General features: G+C 47.0%; 2 long non-coding RNA genes across 2 annotated transcripts in view; one reads left to right on the forward strand and one right to left on the reverse strand.

Annotated features, from left to right (window-relative positions):
* LOC310897994 overlaps positions 1-17,369 on the forward strand; it is a 149,296-nt gene extending 131,927 nt beyond the window's left edge. The window contains exon 3 of the long non-coding RNA XR_014582877.1: positions 511-17,369. This is a non-coding gene — a long non-coding RNA (uncharacterized lncRNA). The remainder of the gene's footprint in view (positions 1-510) is intronic.
* The window catches only part of LOC310897992, a 927,268-nt gene that overhangs the window by 685,570 nt on the left and 224,223 nt on the right, over positions 1-17,475 (reverse strand). The window lies entirely within an intron of this gene.

Raw genomic sequence — 17,475 nt, forward strand, 5'->3', positions numbered from 1 at the left:
CTTCTTAATGATTAGGATGATGATAGAAGGGACGATCAGGCCTCGAAATGTGGGAGTGGGGTTGATTCTACTACAATGGGTATGTAGCTGTGATTAGCCCCGCAAATTTCTGAGCATTGTCCGTAAAAAATCCCAGGCCGGGTGGTAATGAATGAAGTTTGGTTTAGTCGGCCTGGGATTGCGTCTGTTTTAACTCCGAGCGTTGGGACTGCTCAGGAGTGGAGTACGTCTCCTGCAGTAATGATCACGCGGATGGGGGATTCTATTGGGATAACTACGCGGTGGTCAACTTCTAGCAGTCGGAAGTGGCCGTTGGGTAAGTCTGGGGTGGGCACTATGTAGGAGTCGAATGATAGGTCTTTGAAGTCTGTGTATTCGTAGCTTCAGTATCATTAGTGGCCGATGGCTTTTAGGGTGAGGTCTGGTTCGTCGATTTCGTCCATTATGTAGAGGATTTGTAGGGATGGGAGGGCGAGGAGTACCAGGACGATAGCAGGTAGGATTGTCCAGATCAGCTCTACTTCTTGGGCGTCTACAGCATTGGACGAGAGTTTTTCTGTTAGTATGTGGGCTAAAAGGTAGAGAACTAGGCTGCAGATAGCTAGGGCAACGATTAGGGCGTGGTCGTGGAATTCAACGAGTTCTTCTATGATGGGTGATGAGGCGTCTTGGAATCCTAGTTGGGAGTGGTTGGCCACATGAGATGTACAGGATTTTTACCTGTGATTTAGTCTTGAAAAGGCTATGTAATTGGTTTACTAACGTCTCATAAGAAAGAAGCATGAGCGGTTAACCTCCTGGGAGACCCAGAAAACTTCACCCCAGCAAACCCACTAGTAACCCCACCACACATCAAGCCAGAATGATACTTCCTATTCGCCTACGCCATCCTACGTTCAATCCCAAATAAACTAGGAGGCGTATTAGCACTGGCCGCCTCCGTACTGATCCTATTCCTAATCCCATTCCTGCACAAATCAAAACAACGAGCAATAACATTCCGACCACTCTCCCAGCTCCTATTCTGAGTACTAGTCGCCACCTCCTCGTCCTAACATGAGTAGGAAGCCAACCCGTCGAACACCCATTCATCATCATCGGCCAACTCGCTTCAATCGCCTACTTCACTATCCTCCTATTTCTCCTCCCCGCCGCAAGCGCCCTAGAAAACAAAATACTCAACTGCTAAATACTCTAATAGTTTATAAAAACATTGGTCTTGTAAACCAAAGATTGAAGACTTACCACTTCTTAGAGTACCCCAAACTCAGAAAAAAAGGACTCAAACCTTTATCTCCAGCTCCCAAAGCTGGCATTTTCAATAAACTATTCTCTGACCCTAACCCCTAAACCGCCCGAATAGCACCCCGCGACAACCCCCGCACAAGCTCCAATACAACAAACAAAGTCAACAACAGCCCCCAACCCGCCACTAAAAACATCCCTGCCCCATGTGAATAAAACATGGAAACTCCACTAAAATCCGACCGAACAACAAACACCCCAACATTATTCACAGTAGAAACCCCGAACTTCCAAGCCCCCATAAACCCCCCAAACACCAACCCCCCAAAAACAATTGCCACAAACGCTACTGCACATCCAATCACCCGTCAATCCCCCCAAGCCCCAGGGAAAGGCTCCGCTGCTAAAGCTACTGAATAAACAAACACCACCAGCATACCCCCCAAATACACCATAAACAGCACTAAAGCCACGAACGAAACCCCAAGGCCCAGCAACCACCCGCACCCCGCCACAGACGCTAACACCAAACCAACAACCCCATAATACGGCGAAGGATTCGACGCCACACCCAAAACACCCACCGCAAAGCAAATCCCTAAAAAAAACATAAAATAAGTCATTATTCCTGCCCGGACACTACCCGAGGCCTGCGGCTCGAAAAGCCGCCATTGTTCTCAACTACAGGAACTAACCGCAAGCCCCCAATAATTCTACCCCATCTATGCCATTATGCTTAACCCCCCCCCCTCCCCCCCCGAGGCGGGGGTATTTGGTTATGCATATTCGTGCATAAATTTATATACCCCATATACATACATACTATAGTACCAGTAATATACATTATATACGGACTATCTTATAAGCAGGTGCTAAACCCATACATGTACACGGCCATTAAACCCTTAAACACACTCCTACCAAACCACCCGGCATGAATGTTCTAGGACCATACCCCACAACACCCAATACAACTCCACTCAAGCGCATAACAAGACCCCATTTTAATGAATGCTCACAGGACATGCTCCAACAACAACTCTCCACCACATATCTCATGCAGTTCGTATCAGACGGATTTATTAATCGTACTCCTCACGTGAAATCAGCAACCCGTTGCACATAATGTCCGGTATGACTAGCTTCAGGCCCATACGTTCCCCCTAAACCCCTCGCCCTCCTCACATTTTTGCGCCTCTGGTTCCTCGGTCAGGGCCATCCATTGGGTTCACTCACCCCTCCTTGCCCTTCAAAGTGGCATCTGTGAGTACTTTCACCTTCTCAATGCGTAATCGCGGCATGTTCCAGCTTTTTGGCGCCTCTGGTTCCTCTTATTTTTTCCGGGGTTACCTCACAGGTGGCTATTCCCAGTGATCTCGGGGGTCCCACAATCTAAGCCTGGACACACCTGCCTCACGGCCTATCCTATATTTCAAGGGTCCCTCGATGAGACGGTTGGCGTATATGGGGAATCATCCTGACACTGATGCACTTTGACCACATTCAGTTAATGTTACCTCCACCCTCCGGGTTAAATGGGGCTATTGGATGAATGCTCGTTGGACATAGCACAAAACAACAAATCATTAAGCGCAACCCCTGCGCTTCACAAACTAAACCAGTAAACTTTCGCTAACCACCATGTAGCATAAACCTTCATCGCCCAATCCCAGCAAACTACCTCTAAAACTCCATTAATCATCCCTTCCATGACATCATCGGAACGATGTACATATACACACAAACACATACAAAATAACTTAAACTTATTAGAGAAACTCCAGTACTAAAAATAGTAAACACAAGCAATAATTTCATATACTTCACTCTCACTCACCACTCAACTATCAGCTAACCACACCCCCGTCCACATAGCTTAACACAAAGCATGGCACTGAAGTTGCCAAGATGGCATAAAACATGCCTGCGGACAAAAGACTTAGTCCTAACCTTACGGTTGGTTTTTGCTAAATATATACATGCAAGTATCCGCGCCCCAGTGTAAACGCCCTCGACCACCTACCCCCATACAGGCCTTGAGGAGCGGGTATCAGGCACACCCAAGTAGTAGCCCAAGACGCCTCGCTAAGCCACGCCCCCACGGGTATTCAGCAGTAATTAACATTAAGCAATGAGTGCAAACTTGACTTAGTTATAGCAACAGCCTAACTTCAAGGGTTGGTAAATCTTGTGCCAGCCACCGCGGTCATACAAGAAACCCAAATCAACCGTCCTATTGACACGGCGTAAAGAGTGGTAAAATGCCTATCCTAGCTAACTAAGATCAAAATGCAACTGAGCTGTCATAAGCCCAAGATGCACCTAAACACACCATTAAGATGATCTTAGGAACTAACGACTGATTTAAACCCACGAAAGCCAGGGCCCAAACTGGGATTAGATACCCCACTATGCCTGGCCCTAAATCTTGATACTTACTTTACCGAAGTATCCGCCAGAGAACTACGAGCACAAACGCTTAAAACTCTAAGGACTTGGCGGTGCCCCAAACCCACCTAGAGGAGCCTGTTCTACAATCGATAATCCCCGATTAACCCAACCACCCCTTGCCAACACAGCCTACATACCGCCGTCGCCAGCCCACCTCGAATGAGAGCACAACAGTGGACACAATAGCACCCCGCTAATAAGACAGGTCAAGGTATAGCCTATGGAGTGGAAGAAATGGGCTACATTCCCTATTCATAGGGCACACGGAAAGAAGCGTGAAACCACTTCTGGAAGGCGGATTTAGCAGTAAAGTGGGACAATAGAGCCTACTTTAAGCCGGCCCTGGGGCACGTACATACCGCCCGTCACCCTCCTCAAAAGCCACATCCCACATAACTAATACCATAAATACGCTGAGGATGAGGTAAGTCGTAACAAGGTAAGTGTACCGGAAGGTGTACTTAGAATATCAAGACGTAGCTATAACACCAAAGCACTCAGCTTACACCTGAAAGATATCTACTAGACCGGATCGTCTTGAAGCCCCCCCTCTAGCTCAACCACACAAATAGTACACCAAAACTAAAGAATTTACTAAACTAATTAAACTAAAGCATTTTACAGTCTTAGTATAGGCGATAGAAAAGACACTTAGACGCGATAGAGACCCCAGTACCGTAAGGGAAAGATGAAATAGCAGTGAAACAATCAAAGCGACAGACAGCAAAGATCAACCCTTGTACCTTTTGCATCATGGTTTAGCGAGAACAACCAAGCAAAGTGAACTAAAGTTTGCCCCCCCGAAACCCAAGCGAGCTACTTTCAAGCAGTTAAAGAGAGCGAACCCGTCTCTGTTGCAAAAGAGTGGGATGACTTGTCAGTAGAGGTGAAAAGCCAACCGAGCTGGGTGATAGCTGGTTACCTGTGAAACGAATCTAAGTTCCCCCTTAATCCTCCCTACCGGACATCCTGAACCCTAATGAGATGATTAAGAGCTATTTAATGGAGGGACAGCTCCATTAAAAAAGGACACAACCTCGACTAGCGGATAATTCTTACTACTGATCCTACCGTGGGCCCTAAAGCAGCCATCAAAAAAGAGTGCGTCAAAGCTCCACCACCTAAAAATACCAAAATAAGATGATTCCCTTATCACAAACAGGTCAACCTATGAATATAGGAGAATTAATGCTAAAATAAGTAACTCAGGGCCACACCCCTCTAACGGCGCAAGCTTACATAGAAACATTATTAACAGACCTAGATAGATACAAAAACCCCTACAAGACCACGTATTAACTAACCCTGTTAACCCGACTCAGGAGCGCCTATAAGAGCGATTAAAATCTGTGAAAGGAACTCGGCAAATTAATAAGGCCCGACTGTTTACCAAAAACATAGCCTTCAGCAAATTAAACAAGTATTGAAGGTGATGCCTGCCCGGTGACTTAGGTTTAACGGCCGCGGTATCCTAACCGTGCAAAGGTAGCGCAATCAATTGTCCCATAAATCGAGACTTGTATGAATGGCTAAACGAGGTCTTAACTGTCTCTCACAGATAATCAGTGAAATTGATCTCCCCGTGCAAAAGCGGGGATGTGAACATAAGACGAGAAGACCCTGTGGAACTTAAAAATCAACGACCACCGCGAATCCTCAATCAACCCCACTGGGGCCACTACCATCGCAGAGCCTGGTCGATATTTTTCGGTTGGGGCGACCTTGGAGGAGAACAAATCCTCCAAAAACAAGACCATACCTCTTTACCTAGAGCTACCCCTCAAAGTGCTAACAGTGACCAGACCCAATATAATTGATTAATGGACCAAGCTACCCCAGGGATAACAGCGCAATCCCCCTCAAGAGCCCATATCGACAGGGGGGTTTACGACCTCGATGTTGGATCAGGACATCCTAATGGTGCAGCCGCTATTAAGGGTTCGTTTGTTCAACGATTAACAGTCCTACGTGATCTGAGTTCAGACCGGAGCAATCCAGGTCGGTTTCTATCTATGACACACTCTCCCCAGTACGAAAGGACCGGGAAAGTGGGGCCAATACCACAAGCACGCCCCCCCCCTCTAAGCAGTGAAACCAACTAAACCGTGAAGAGGGCCTTCCCCCACCACTTTCAATCCTAGAAAAGGACCAGCTAGAGTGGCAGAGCCCGGCAAGTGCAGAAGGCTTAAGCCCTTTCCCCAGAGGTTCAAATCCTCTCCCTAGCTTCACCCATGATTCAAATAACAACACTAAGCTGCCTCGTTATATCCCTCCTATACATCATCCCAATCCTGATTGCCGTAGCCTTCCTAACCCTAGCAGAACGGAAAATCCTAAGCTACATACAATCCCGCAAAGGCCCTAACGTTGTCGGGCCTTTTGGCCTACTTCAACCATTTGCGGACGGACTGAAACTATTTACCAAAGAGCCCATCCGACCCTCTACCTCTTCCCCACTTCTATTCATTCTGATACCAATACTAGCCCTTGTCCTAGCCCTCACCACTTGAGCACCACTACCACTCCCATTTCCCCTAGCAGATCTAAACCTCGGAGTTCTCTTCCTAATAGCCATGTCAAGCCTAGCCGTCTACTCAGTCCTATGATCAGGCTGAGCCTCGAACTCAAAATACGCACTAATCGGAGCCCTACGGGCAGTAGCACAGACCATTTCATACGAAGTGACACTGGCCATAATCCTGCTATCAATAATCATACTAAGCGGAAGCTACACACTCAGCTCCTTTGCCGTCGCACAGGAGCCTCTATACTTCATTTTCTCCTCATGACCCCTAGCAATAATATGATACGTATCCACCCTAGCAGAGACAAACCGAGCTCCTTTTGACCTCACAGAGGGTGAATCTGAGCTAGTCTCAGGGTTTAACGTTGAATACGCCGCAGGACCCTTCGCCTTATTCTTCCTAGCTGAATATGCGAACATTATGCTAATAAATACACTTACAGCCATCATATTCCTAAACCCAAGCGCCCTAGGGCCACCCACAGAACTATTCCCCGTCATCCTAGCCACAAAAGTCCTCCTACTATCTTCTGGTTTCTTATGGGTCCGAGCTTCATACCCACGATTCCGATATGACCAACTAATGCACCTACTATGAAAAAACTTCCTACCCCTCACACTAGCTCTGTGCCTCTGACACATCAGCATACCTATCTGCTATGCAGGCCTACCTCCTTACATAAGGAAATGTGCCTGAACTACAAAGGGTCACTATGATAAAGTGAACATAGAGGTATAACAGCCCTCTCATTTCCTGTTGACCTTAGAAAAGTAGGAATTGAACCCACACAAGAGAAATCAAAATTCTCCATACTTCCCTTATATTATTTTCTAGTAGAGTCAGCTAATCAAGCTATCGGGCCCATACCCCGAAAATGATGGTTTAACCCCCTCCTCTACTAATGAACCCTTACGCGACCCCAATCATAACCTTCAGCCTCATCTTGGGCACCACAATCACAATTTCCAGCAACCACTGAGTTCTGGCCTGGACAGGACTGGAGATCAACGCACTAGCCATCATTCCCCTAATTGCCAAATCCCACCACCCACGAGCAGTAGAAGCCGCAACGAAATACTTCCTAACCCAAGCAGCTGCTTCCGCCCTGGTCCTATTCTCTAGCATAACCAATGCCTGAGTCACCGGCCAATGAGACATCACACAAATAAACCACCCAACCTCCTGTCTACTACTGACAGCAGCAATCGCTATTAAACTGGGCCTAGTGCCATTTCACTTCTGATTCCCAGAAGTACTACAAGGATCGCCACTAATAACAGCCCTGCTACTCTCGACCCTCATAAAATTCCCCCCACTAACCCTGCTCCTACTAACATCCAAATCCCTCGACCCAGCTCTACTCACCGCCATGGCCCTAGCCTCAACAGCACTAGGAGGCTGAATAGGACTGAACCAAACACAAACACGCAAAATCCTAGCCTTCTCGTCCATCTCCCACTTAGGCTGAATCGCCATCATCCTAGTTTACAGCCCCAAATTGGCCTTACTTACCTTCTACCTATACACAATCATAACATCAGCCGTATTCCTAGCCCTTAACAAAATCAAAGCCCTTAACCTATCCATGATCACAACCTCATGAACAAAAACCCCAGTGCTAAACGCCACCCTAATACTAGTACTTTTATCCCTAGCAGGCCTCCCCCCATTAACAGGCTTTATACCAAAGTGACTTATCATCCAAGAACTAACTAAACAGGAAATAACACCAGCAGCCATGGCAATTGCCATGCTATCACTGCTCAGCCTCTTCTTCTACCTACGCCTCGCATACCACTCAACAATTACCCTTCCCCCCAACTCCTCTAACCACATAAAACAATGATACACTAGCAAAGCCCCAAGCACACCTACTGCGGTCCTTGCCTCACTATCAATCCTCTTACTTCCCCTGTCCCCAATAATACATGCCATTGTCTAGAAACTTAGGATAACACCCCAAACCGAAGGCCTTCAAAGCCTTAAATAAGAGTTAAACCCTCTTAGTTTCTGCACATTAAGACTTACAGAATATTAACCTGTATCTTCTGAATGCAAGTCAGACGCTTTAATTAAGCTAAAGCCTCCCTAGACAGATGGGCTTCGATCCCACAAAACTCTAGTTAACAGCTAAATGCCTAAACCAATTGGCTTCTGCCTACAAAGACCCTGACGCACCCTAGTGCGCATCGATGAGCTTGCAACTCAACATGAATTTCACTACAGAGCCGATAAGAAGAGGAATTAAACCTCTGTAAAAAGGACTACAGCCTAACGCTTCAACACTCAGCCATCTTACCCGTCACCTTCATCAACCGATGACTATTTTCCACTAACCATAAGGATATTGGCACCCTGTACCTCATCTTCGGGGCATGAGCAGGAATAGTCGGCACCGCACTCAGCCTATTAATCCGCGCAGAACTAGGACAACCAGGAACTCTCCTAGGCGACGACCAAATTTACAATGTAATCGTTACCGCTCACGCCTTTGTAATAAGCTTCTTTATAGTCATACCCATCATGATCGGAGGATTCGGCAACTGATTAGTCCCCCTCATAATCGGTGCCCCCGACATAGCATTCCCGCGAATAAACAACATAAGCTTTTGACTCCTCCCCCCATCATTCCTCCTACTACTAGCCTCATCCACTGTAGAAGCTGGCGCCGGCACAGGCTGAACTGTCTACCCTCCCCTAGCAGGTGACCTTGCCCACGCCGGAGCTTCAGTAGACCTGGCTATCTTCTCACTCCACTTAGCCGGTATCTCCTCCATCCTTGGGGCCATCAACTTTATCACCACAGCCATCAACATAAAACCCCCCGCACTCTCACAATACCAAACCCCACTATTTGTCTGATCCGTACTAATTACCGCCATCCTACTCCTTCTATCACTCCCCGTACTCGCCGCCGGTATTACAATATTACTAACTGATCGAAACCTAAACACCACATTCTTCGACCCCGCTGGAGGAGGAGACCCAATCCTGTACCAACACCTATTCTGATTCTTCGGACACCCAGAAGTCTATATTCTGATCCTACCGGGGTTCGGAATCATCTCACACGTAGTCACGTACTACTCAGGCAAAAAGGAGCCCTTCGGCTACATGGGAATAGTCTGAGCCATACTATCCATCGGCTTCCTAGGATTCATCGTCTGAGCTCACCACATGTTTACAGTAGGAATAGACGTTGATACCCGAGCCTACTTTACATCAGCCACTATAATCATTGCCATCCCTACCGGAATCAAAGTATTTAGCTGACTAGCCACCCTGCACGGAGGAACAATCAAATGAGACCCCCCCCAATACTATGAGCTCTAGGATTTATCTTCCTATTTACCATCGGAGGATTAACAGGAATCGTTCTTGCAAACTCTTCCCTAGACATCGCCCTGCACGACACGTACTACGTAGTTGCCCACTTCCACTACGTCCTATCCATAGGCGCCGTCTTTGCCATTCTAGCAGGATTTACTCACTGATTCCCACTACTCACTGGGTTTACCCTACACCAAACATGAGCAAAAGCCCACTTCGGGGTAATATTTACAGGAGTAAACCTAACGTTCTTCCCCCAGCACTTCCTAGGCCTATCAGGAATACCCCGACGATACTCGGACTATCCCGACGCCTACACACTATGAAACACCATTTCCTCCTAGTCCTAGGACTTAGAGAAACTCCAGTACTAAAAATAGTAAACACAAGCAATAATTTCATATACTTCACTCTCACTCACCACTCAACTATCAGCTAACCACACCCCCGTCCACATAGCTTAACACAAAGCATGGCACTGAAGTTGCCAAGATGGCATAAAACATGCCTGCGGACAAAAGACTTAGTCCTAACCTTACGGTTGGTTTTTGCTAAATATATACATGCAAGTATCCGCGCCCCAGTGTAAACGCCCTCGACCACCTACCCCCATACAGGCCTTGAGGAGCGGGTATCAGGCACACCCAAGTAGTAGCCCAAGACGCCTCGCTAAGCCACGCCCCCACGGGTATTCAGCAGTAATTAACATTAAGCAATGAGTGCAAACTTGACTTAGTTATAGCAACAGCCTAACTTCAAGGGTTGGTAAATCTTGTGCCAGCCACCGCGGTCATACAAGAAACCCAAATCAACCGTCCTATTGACACGGCGTAAAGAGTGGTAAAATGCCTATCCTAGCTAACTAAGATCAAAATGCAACTAAGCTGTCATAAGCCCAAGATGCACCTAAACACACCATTAAGATGATCTTAGGAACTAACGACTGATTTAAACCCACGAAAGCCAGGGCCCAAACTGGGATTAGATACCCCACTATGCCTGGCCCTAAATCTTGATACTTACTTTACCGAAGTATCCGCCAGAGAACTACGAGCACAAACGCTTAAAACTCTAAGGACTTGGCGGTGCCCCAAACCCACCTAGAGGAGCCTGTTCTACAATCGATAATCCCCGATTAACCCAACCACCCCTTGCCAACACAGCCTACATACCGCCGTCGCCAGCCCACCTCGAATGAGAGCACAACAGTGGACACAATAGCACCCCGCTAATAAGACAGGTCAAGGTATAGCCTATGGAGTGGAAGAAATGGGCTACATTCCCTATTCATAGGGCACACGGAAAGAAGCGTGAAACCACTTCTGGAAGGCGGATTTAGCAGTAAAGTGGGACAATAGAGCCTACTTTAAGCCGGCCCTGGGGCACGTACATGGTTAAACATGCCTGTTAGTAGTGTGGCGAGCCATAGTGGGAAGGCTAGGGCTATGTTCATAGATAGTTGGGTGGTTGGGGTGAATGTATATGGAAGGAGGCCTAGAAGGTTGATTGTAAGAAGTATGATTATTAGGGATGTAAATATTATGGCTCATTTGTGGCCATTTTTGTTGAGTGGGACTATTAGTTGTTTTGTGATTAGGTGAAGGAGTCATGTTTGGATAGTAGAAAGGCGGTTGTTGATTCATCGGTTGTTTGGGGACGGGAATAGTAGGGCTGGGAAGAGTAGGGATAGTAGGATTAAGGGGATGCCGAATAGATTGGGGCTGGAAAATTGGTCAAAGAAGCTTAGGTTCATGGTCAGGATCATGGTGTGGGTTTGGTAGTGAGGGAGGTCTTATTTGATGGGGGGTTGGTTGTGGTGAAGGCTAGTAGTTTTGGTTGGATGAGGAGTGCTAGGGTTAATCAGGTTATAATTATGATTGAAAATCATGGTGCGGGGTTAAGCTGTGGCATATCATTAAGGAGGGGGAAGTCCCTCTTTGGCTAGCTTAAAAGGCTAGTGCTGTTGCATAGCTTCTTAATGATTAGGATGATGATAGAAGGGACGATCAGGCCTCGAAATGTGGGAGTGGGGTTGATTCTACTACAATGGGTATGTAGCTGTGATTAGCCCCGCAAATTTCTGAGCATTGTCCGTAAAAAATCCCAGGCCGGGTGGTAATGAATGAAGTTTGGTTTAGTCGGCCTGGGATTGCGTCTGTTTTAACTCCGAGCGTTGGGACTGCTCAGGAGTGGAGTACGTCTCCTGCAGTAATGATCACGCGGATGGGGGATTCTATTGGGATAACTACGCGGTGGTCAACTTCTAGCAGTCGGAAGTGGCCGTTGGGTAAGTCTGGGGTGGGCACTATGTAGGAGTCGAATGATAGGTCTTTGAAGTCTGTGTATTCGTAGCTTCAGTATCATTAGTGGCCGATGGCTTTTAGGGTGAGGTCTGGTTCGTCGATTTCGTCCATTATGTAGAGGATTTGTAGGGATGGGAGGGCGAGGAGTACCAGGACGATAGCAGGTAGGATTGTCCAGATCAGCTCTACTTCTTGGGCGTCTACAGCATTGGACGAGAGTTTTTCTGTTAGTATGTGGGCTAAAAGGTAGAGAACTAGGCTGCAGATAGCTAGGGCAACGATTAGGGCGTGGTCGTGGAATTCAACGAGTTCTTCTATGATGGGTGATGAGGCGTCTTGGAATCCTAGTTGGGAGTGGTTGGCCACATGAGATGTACAGGATTTTTACCTGTGATTTAGTCTTGAAAAGGCTATGTAATTGGTTTACTAACGTCTCATAAGAAAGAAGCATGAGCGGTTAACCTCCTGGGAGACCCAGAAAACTTCACCCCAGCAAACCCACTAGTAACCCCACCACACATCAAGCCAGAATGATACTTCCTATTCGCCTACGCCATCCTACGTTCAATCCCAAATAAACTAGGAGGCGTATTAGCACTGGCCGCCTCCGTACTGATCCTATTCCTAATCCCATTCCTGCACAAATCAAAACAACGAGCAATAACATTCCGACCACTCTCCCAGCTCCTATTCTGAGTACTAGTCGCCACCTCCTCGTCCTAACATGAGTAGGAAGCCAACCCGTCGAACACCCATTCATCATCATCGGCCAACTCGCTTCAATCGCCTACTTCACTATCCTCCTATTTCTCCTCCCCGCCGCAAGCGCCCTAGAAAACAAAATACTCAACTGCTAAATACTCTAATAGTTTATAAAAACATTGGTCTTGTAAACCAAAGATTGAAGACTTACCACTTCTTAGAGTACCCCAAACTCAGAAAAAAAGGACTCAAACCTTTATCTCCAGCTCCCAAAGCTGGCATTTTCAATAAACTATTCTCTGACCCTAACCCCTAAACCGCCCGAATAGCACCCCGCGACAACCCCCGCACAAGCTCCAATACAACAAACAAAGTCAACAACAGCCCCCAACCCGCCACTAAAAACATCCCTGCCCCATGTGAATAAAACATGGAAACTCCACTAAAATCCGACCGAACAACAAACACCCCAACATTATTCACAGTAGAAACCCCGAACTTCCAAGCCCCCATAAACCCCCCAAACACCAACCCCCCAAAAACAATTGCCACAAACGCTACTGCACATCCAATCACCCGTCAATCCCCCCAAGCCCCAGGGAAAGGCTCCGCTGCTAAAGCTACTGAATAAACAAACACCACCAGCATACCCCCCAAATACACCATAAACAGCACTAAAGCCACGAACGAAACCCCAAGGCCCAGCAACCACCCGCACCCCGCCACAGACGCTAACACCAAACCAACAACCCCATAATACGGCGAAGGATTCGACGCCACACCCAAAACACCCACCGCAAAGCAAATCCCTAAAAAAAACATAAAATAAGTCATTATTCCTGCCCGGACACTACCCGAGGCCTGCGGCTCGAAAAGCCGCCATTGTTCTCAACTACAGGAACTAACCGCAAGCCCCCAATAATTCTACCCCATCTATGCCATTATGCTTAACCCCCCCCCCTCCCCCCCCGAGGCGGGGGTATTTGGTTATGCATATTCGTGCATAAATTTATATACCCCATATACATACATACTATAGTACCAGTAATATACATTATATACGGACTATCTTATAAGCAGGTGCTAAACCCATACATGTACACGGCCATTAAACCCTTAAACACACTCCTACCAAACCACCCGGCATGAATGTTCTAGGACCATACCCCACAACACCCAATACAACTCCACTCAAGCGCATAACAAGACCCCATTTTAATGAATGCTCACAGGACATGCTCCAACAACAACTCTCCACCACATATCTCATGCAGTTCGTATCAGACGGATTTATTAATCGTACTCCTCACGTGAAATCAGCAACCCGTTGCACATAATGTCCGGTATGACTAGCTTCAGGCCCATACGTTCCCCCTAAACCCCTCGCCCTCCTCACATTTTTGCGCCTCTGGTTCCTCGGTCAGGGCCATCCATTGGGTTCACTCACCCCTCCTTGCCCTTCAAAGTGGCATCTGTGAGTACTTTCACCTTCTCAATGCGTAATCGCGGCATGTTCCAGCTTTTTGGCGCCTCTGGTTCCTCTTATTTTTTCCGGGGTTACCTCACAGGTGGCTATTCCCAGTGATCTCGGGGGTCCCACAATCTAAGCCTGGACACACCTGCCTCACGGCCTATCCTATATTTCAAGGGTCCCTCGATGAGACGGTTGGCGTATATGGGGAATCATCCTGACACTGATGCACTTTGACCACATTCAGTTAATGTTACCTCCACCCTCCGGGTTAAATGGGGCTATTGGATGAATGCTCGTTGGACATAGCACAAAACAACAAATCATTAAGCGCAACCCCTGCGCTTCACAAACTAAACCAGTAAACTTTCGCTAACCACCATGTAGCATAAACCTTCATCGCCCAATCCCAGCAAACTACCTCTAAAACTCCATTAATCATCCCTTCCATGACATCATCGGAACGATGTACATATACACACAAACACATACAAAATAACTTAAACTTATTAGAGAAACTCCAGTACTAAAAATAGTAAACACAAGCAATAATTTCATATACTTCACTCTCACTCACCACTCAACTATCAGCTAACCACACCCCCGTCCACATAGCTTAACACAAAGCATGGCACTGAAGTTGCCAAGATGGCATAAAACATGCCTGCGGACAAAAGACTTAGTCCTAACCTTACGGTTGGTTTTTGCTAAATATATACATGCAAGTATCCGCGCCCCAGTGTAAACGCCCTCGACCACCTACCCCCATACAGGCCTTGAGGAGCGGGTATCAGGCACACCCAAGTAGTAGCCCAAGACGCCTCGCTAAGCCACGCCCCCACGGGTATTCAGCAGTAATTAACATTAAGCAATGAGTGCAAACTTGACTTAGTTATAGCAACAGCCTAACTTCAAGGGTTGGTAAATCTTGTGCCAGCCACCGCGGTCATACAAGAAACCCAAATCAACCGTCCTATTGACACGGCGTAAAGAGTGGTAAAATGCCTATCCTAGCTAACTAAGATCAAAATGCAACTGAGCTGTCATAAGCCCAAGATGCACCTAAACACACCATTAAGATGATCTTAGGAACTAACGACTGATTTAAACCCACGAAAGCCAGGGCCCAAACTGGGATTAGATACCCCACTATGCCTGGCCCTAAATCTTGATACTTACTTTACCGAAGTATCCGCCAGAGAACTACGAGCACAAACGCTTAAAACTCTAAGGACTTGGCGGTGCCCCAAACCCACCTAGAGGAGCCTGTTCTACAATCGATAATCCCCGATTAACCCAACCACCCCTTGCCAACACAGCCTACATACCGCCGTCGCCAGCCCACCTCGAATGAGAGCACAACAGTGGACACAATAGCACCCCGCTAATAAGACAGGTCAAGGTATAGCCTATGGAGTGGAAGAAATGGGCTACATTCCCTATTCATAGGGCACACGGAAAGAAGCGTGAAACCACTTCTGGAAGGCGGATTTAGCAGTAAAGTGGGACAATAGAGCCTACTTTAAGCCGGCCCTGGGGCACGTACATACCGCCCGTCACCCTCCTCAAAAGCCACATCCCACATAACTAATACCATAAATACGCTGAGGATGAGGTAAGTCGTAACAAGGTAAGTGTACCGGAAGGTGTACTTAGAATATCAAGACGTAGCTATAACACCAAAGCACTCAGCTTACACCTGAAAGATATCTACTAGACCGGATCGTCTTGAAGCCCCCCCTCTAGCTCAACCACACAAATAGTACACCAAAACTAAAGAATTTACTAAACTAATTAAACTAAAGCATTTTACAGTCTTAGTATAGGCGATAGAAAAGACACTTAGACGCGATAGAGACCCCAGTACCGTAAGGGAAAGATGAAATAGCAGTGAAACAATCAAAGCGACAGACAGCAAAGATCAACCCTTGTACCTTTTGCATCATGGTTTAGCGAGAACAACCAAGCAAAGTGAACTAAAGTTTGCCCCCCCGAAACCCAAGCGAGCTACTTTCAAGCAGTTAAAGAGAGCGAACCCGTCTCTGTTGCAAAAGAGTGGGATGACTTGTCAGTAGAGGTGAAAAGCCAACCGAGCTGGGTGATAGCTGGTTACCTGTGAAACGAATCTAAGTTCCCCCTTAATCCTCCCTACCGGACATCCTGAACCCTAATGAGATGATTAAGAGCTATTTAATGGAGGGACAGCTCCATTAAAAAAGGACACAACCTCGACTAGCGGATAATTCTTACTACTGATCCTACCGTGGGCCCTAAAGCAGCCATCAAAAAAGAGTGCGTCAAAGCTCCACCACCTAAAAATACCAAAATAAGATGATTCCCTTATCACAAACAGGTCAACCTATGAATATAGGAGAATTAATGCTAAAATAAGTAACTCAGGGCCACACCCCTCTAACGGCGCAAGCTTACATAGAAACATTATTAACAGACCTAGACAGATACAAAAACCCCTACAAGACCACGTATTAACTAACCCTGTTAACCCGACTCAGGAGCGCCTATAAGAGCGATTAAAATCTGTGAAAGGAACTCGGCAAATTAATAAGGCCCGACTGTTTACCAAAAACATAGCCTTCAGCAAATTAAACAAGTATTGAAGGTGATGCCTGCCCGGTGACTTAGGTTTAACGGCCGCGGTATCCTAACCGTGCAAAGGTAGCGCAATCAATTGTCCCATAAATCGAGACTTGTATGAATGGCTAAACGAGGTCTTAACTGTCTCTCACAGATAATCAGTGAAATTGATCTCCCCGTGCAAAAGCGGGGATGTGAACATAAGACGAGAAGACCCTGTGGAACTTAAAAATCAACGACCACCGCGAATCCTCAATCAACCCCACTGGGGCCACTACCATCGCAGAGCCTGGTCGATATTTTTCGGTTGGGGCGACCTTGGAGGAGAACAAATCCTCCAAAAACAAGACCATACCTCTTTACCTAGAGCTACCCCTCAAAGTGCTAACAGTGACCAGACCCAATATAATTGATTAATGGACCAAGCTACCCCAGGGATAACAGCGCAATCCCCCTCAAGAGCCCATATCGACAGGGGGGTTTACGACCTCGATGTTGGATCAGGACATCCTAATGGTGCAGCCGCTATTAAGGGTTCGTTTGTTCAACGATTAACAGTCCTACGTGATCTGAGTTCAGACCGGAGCAATCCAGGTCGGTTTCTATCTATGACACACTCTCCCCAGTACGAAAGGACCGGGAAAGTGGGGCCAATACCACAAGCACGCCCCCCCCCTCTAAGCAGTGAAACCAACTAAACCGTGAAGAGGGCCTTCCCCCACCACTTTCAATCCTAGAAAAGGACCAGCTAGAGTGGCAGAGCCCGGCAAGTGCAGAAGGCTTAAGCCCTTTCCCCAGAGGTTCAAATCCTCTCCCTAGCTTCACCCATGATTCAAATAACAACACTAAGCTG

This window comes from Anser anser, assembly GCF_964211835.1.
Source record: "Anser anser genome assembly, chromosome: 3".
Lineage (NCBI taxonomy): Eukaryota > Metazoa > Chordata > Aves > Anseriformes > Anatidae > Anser > Anser anser.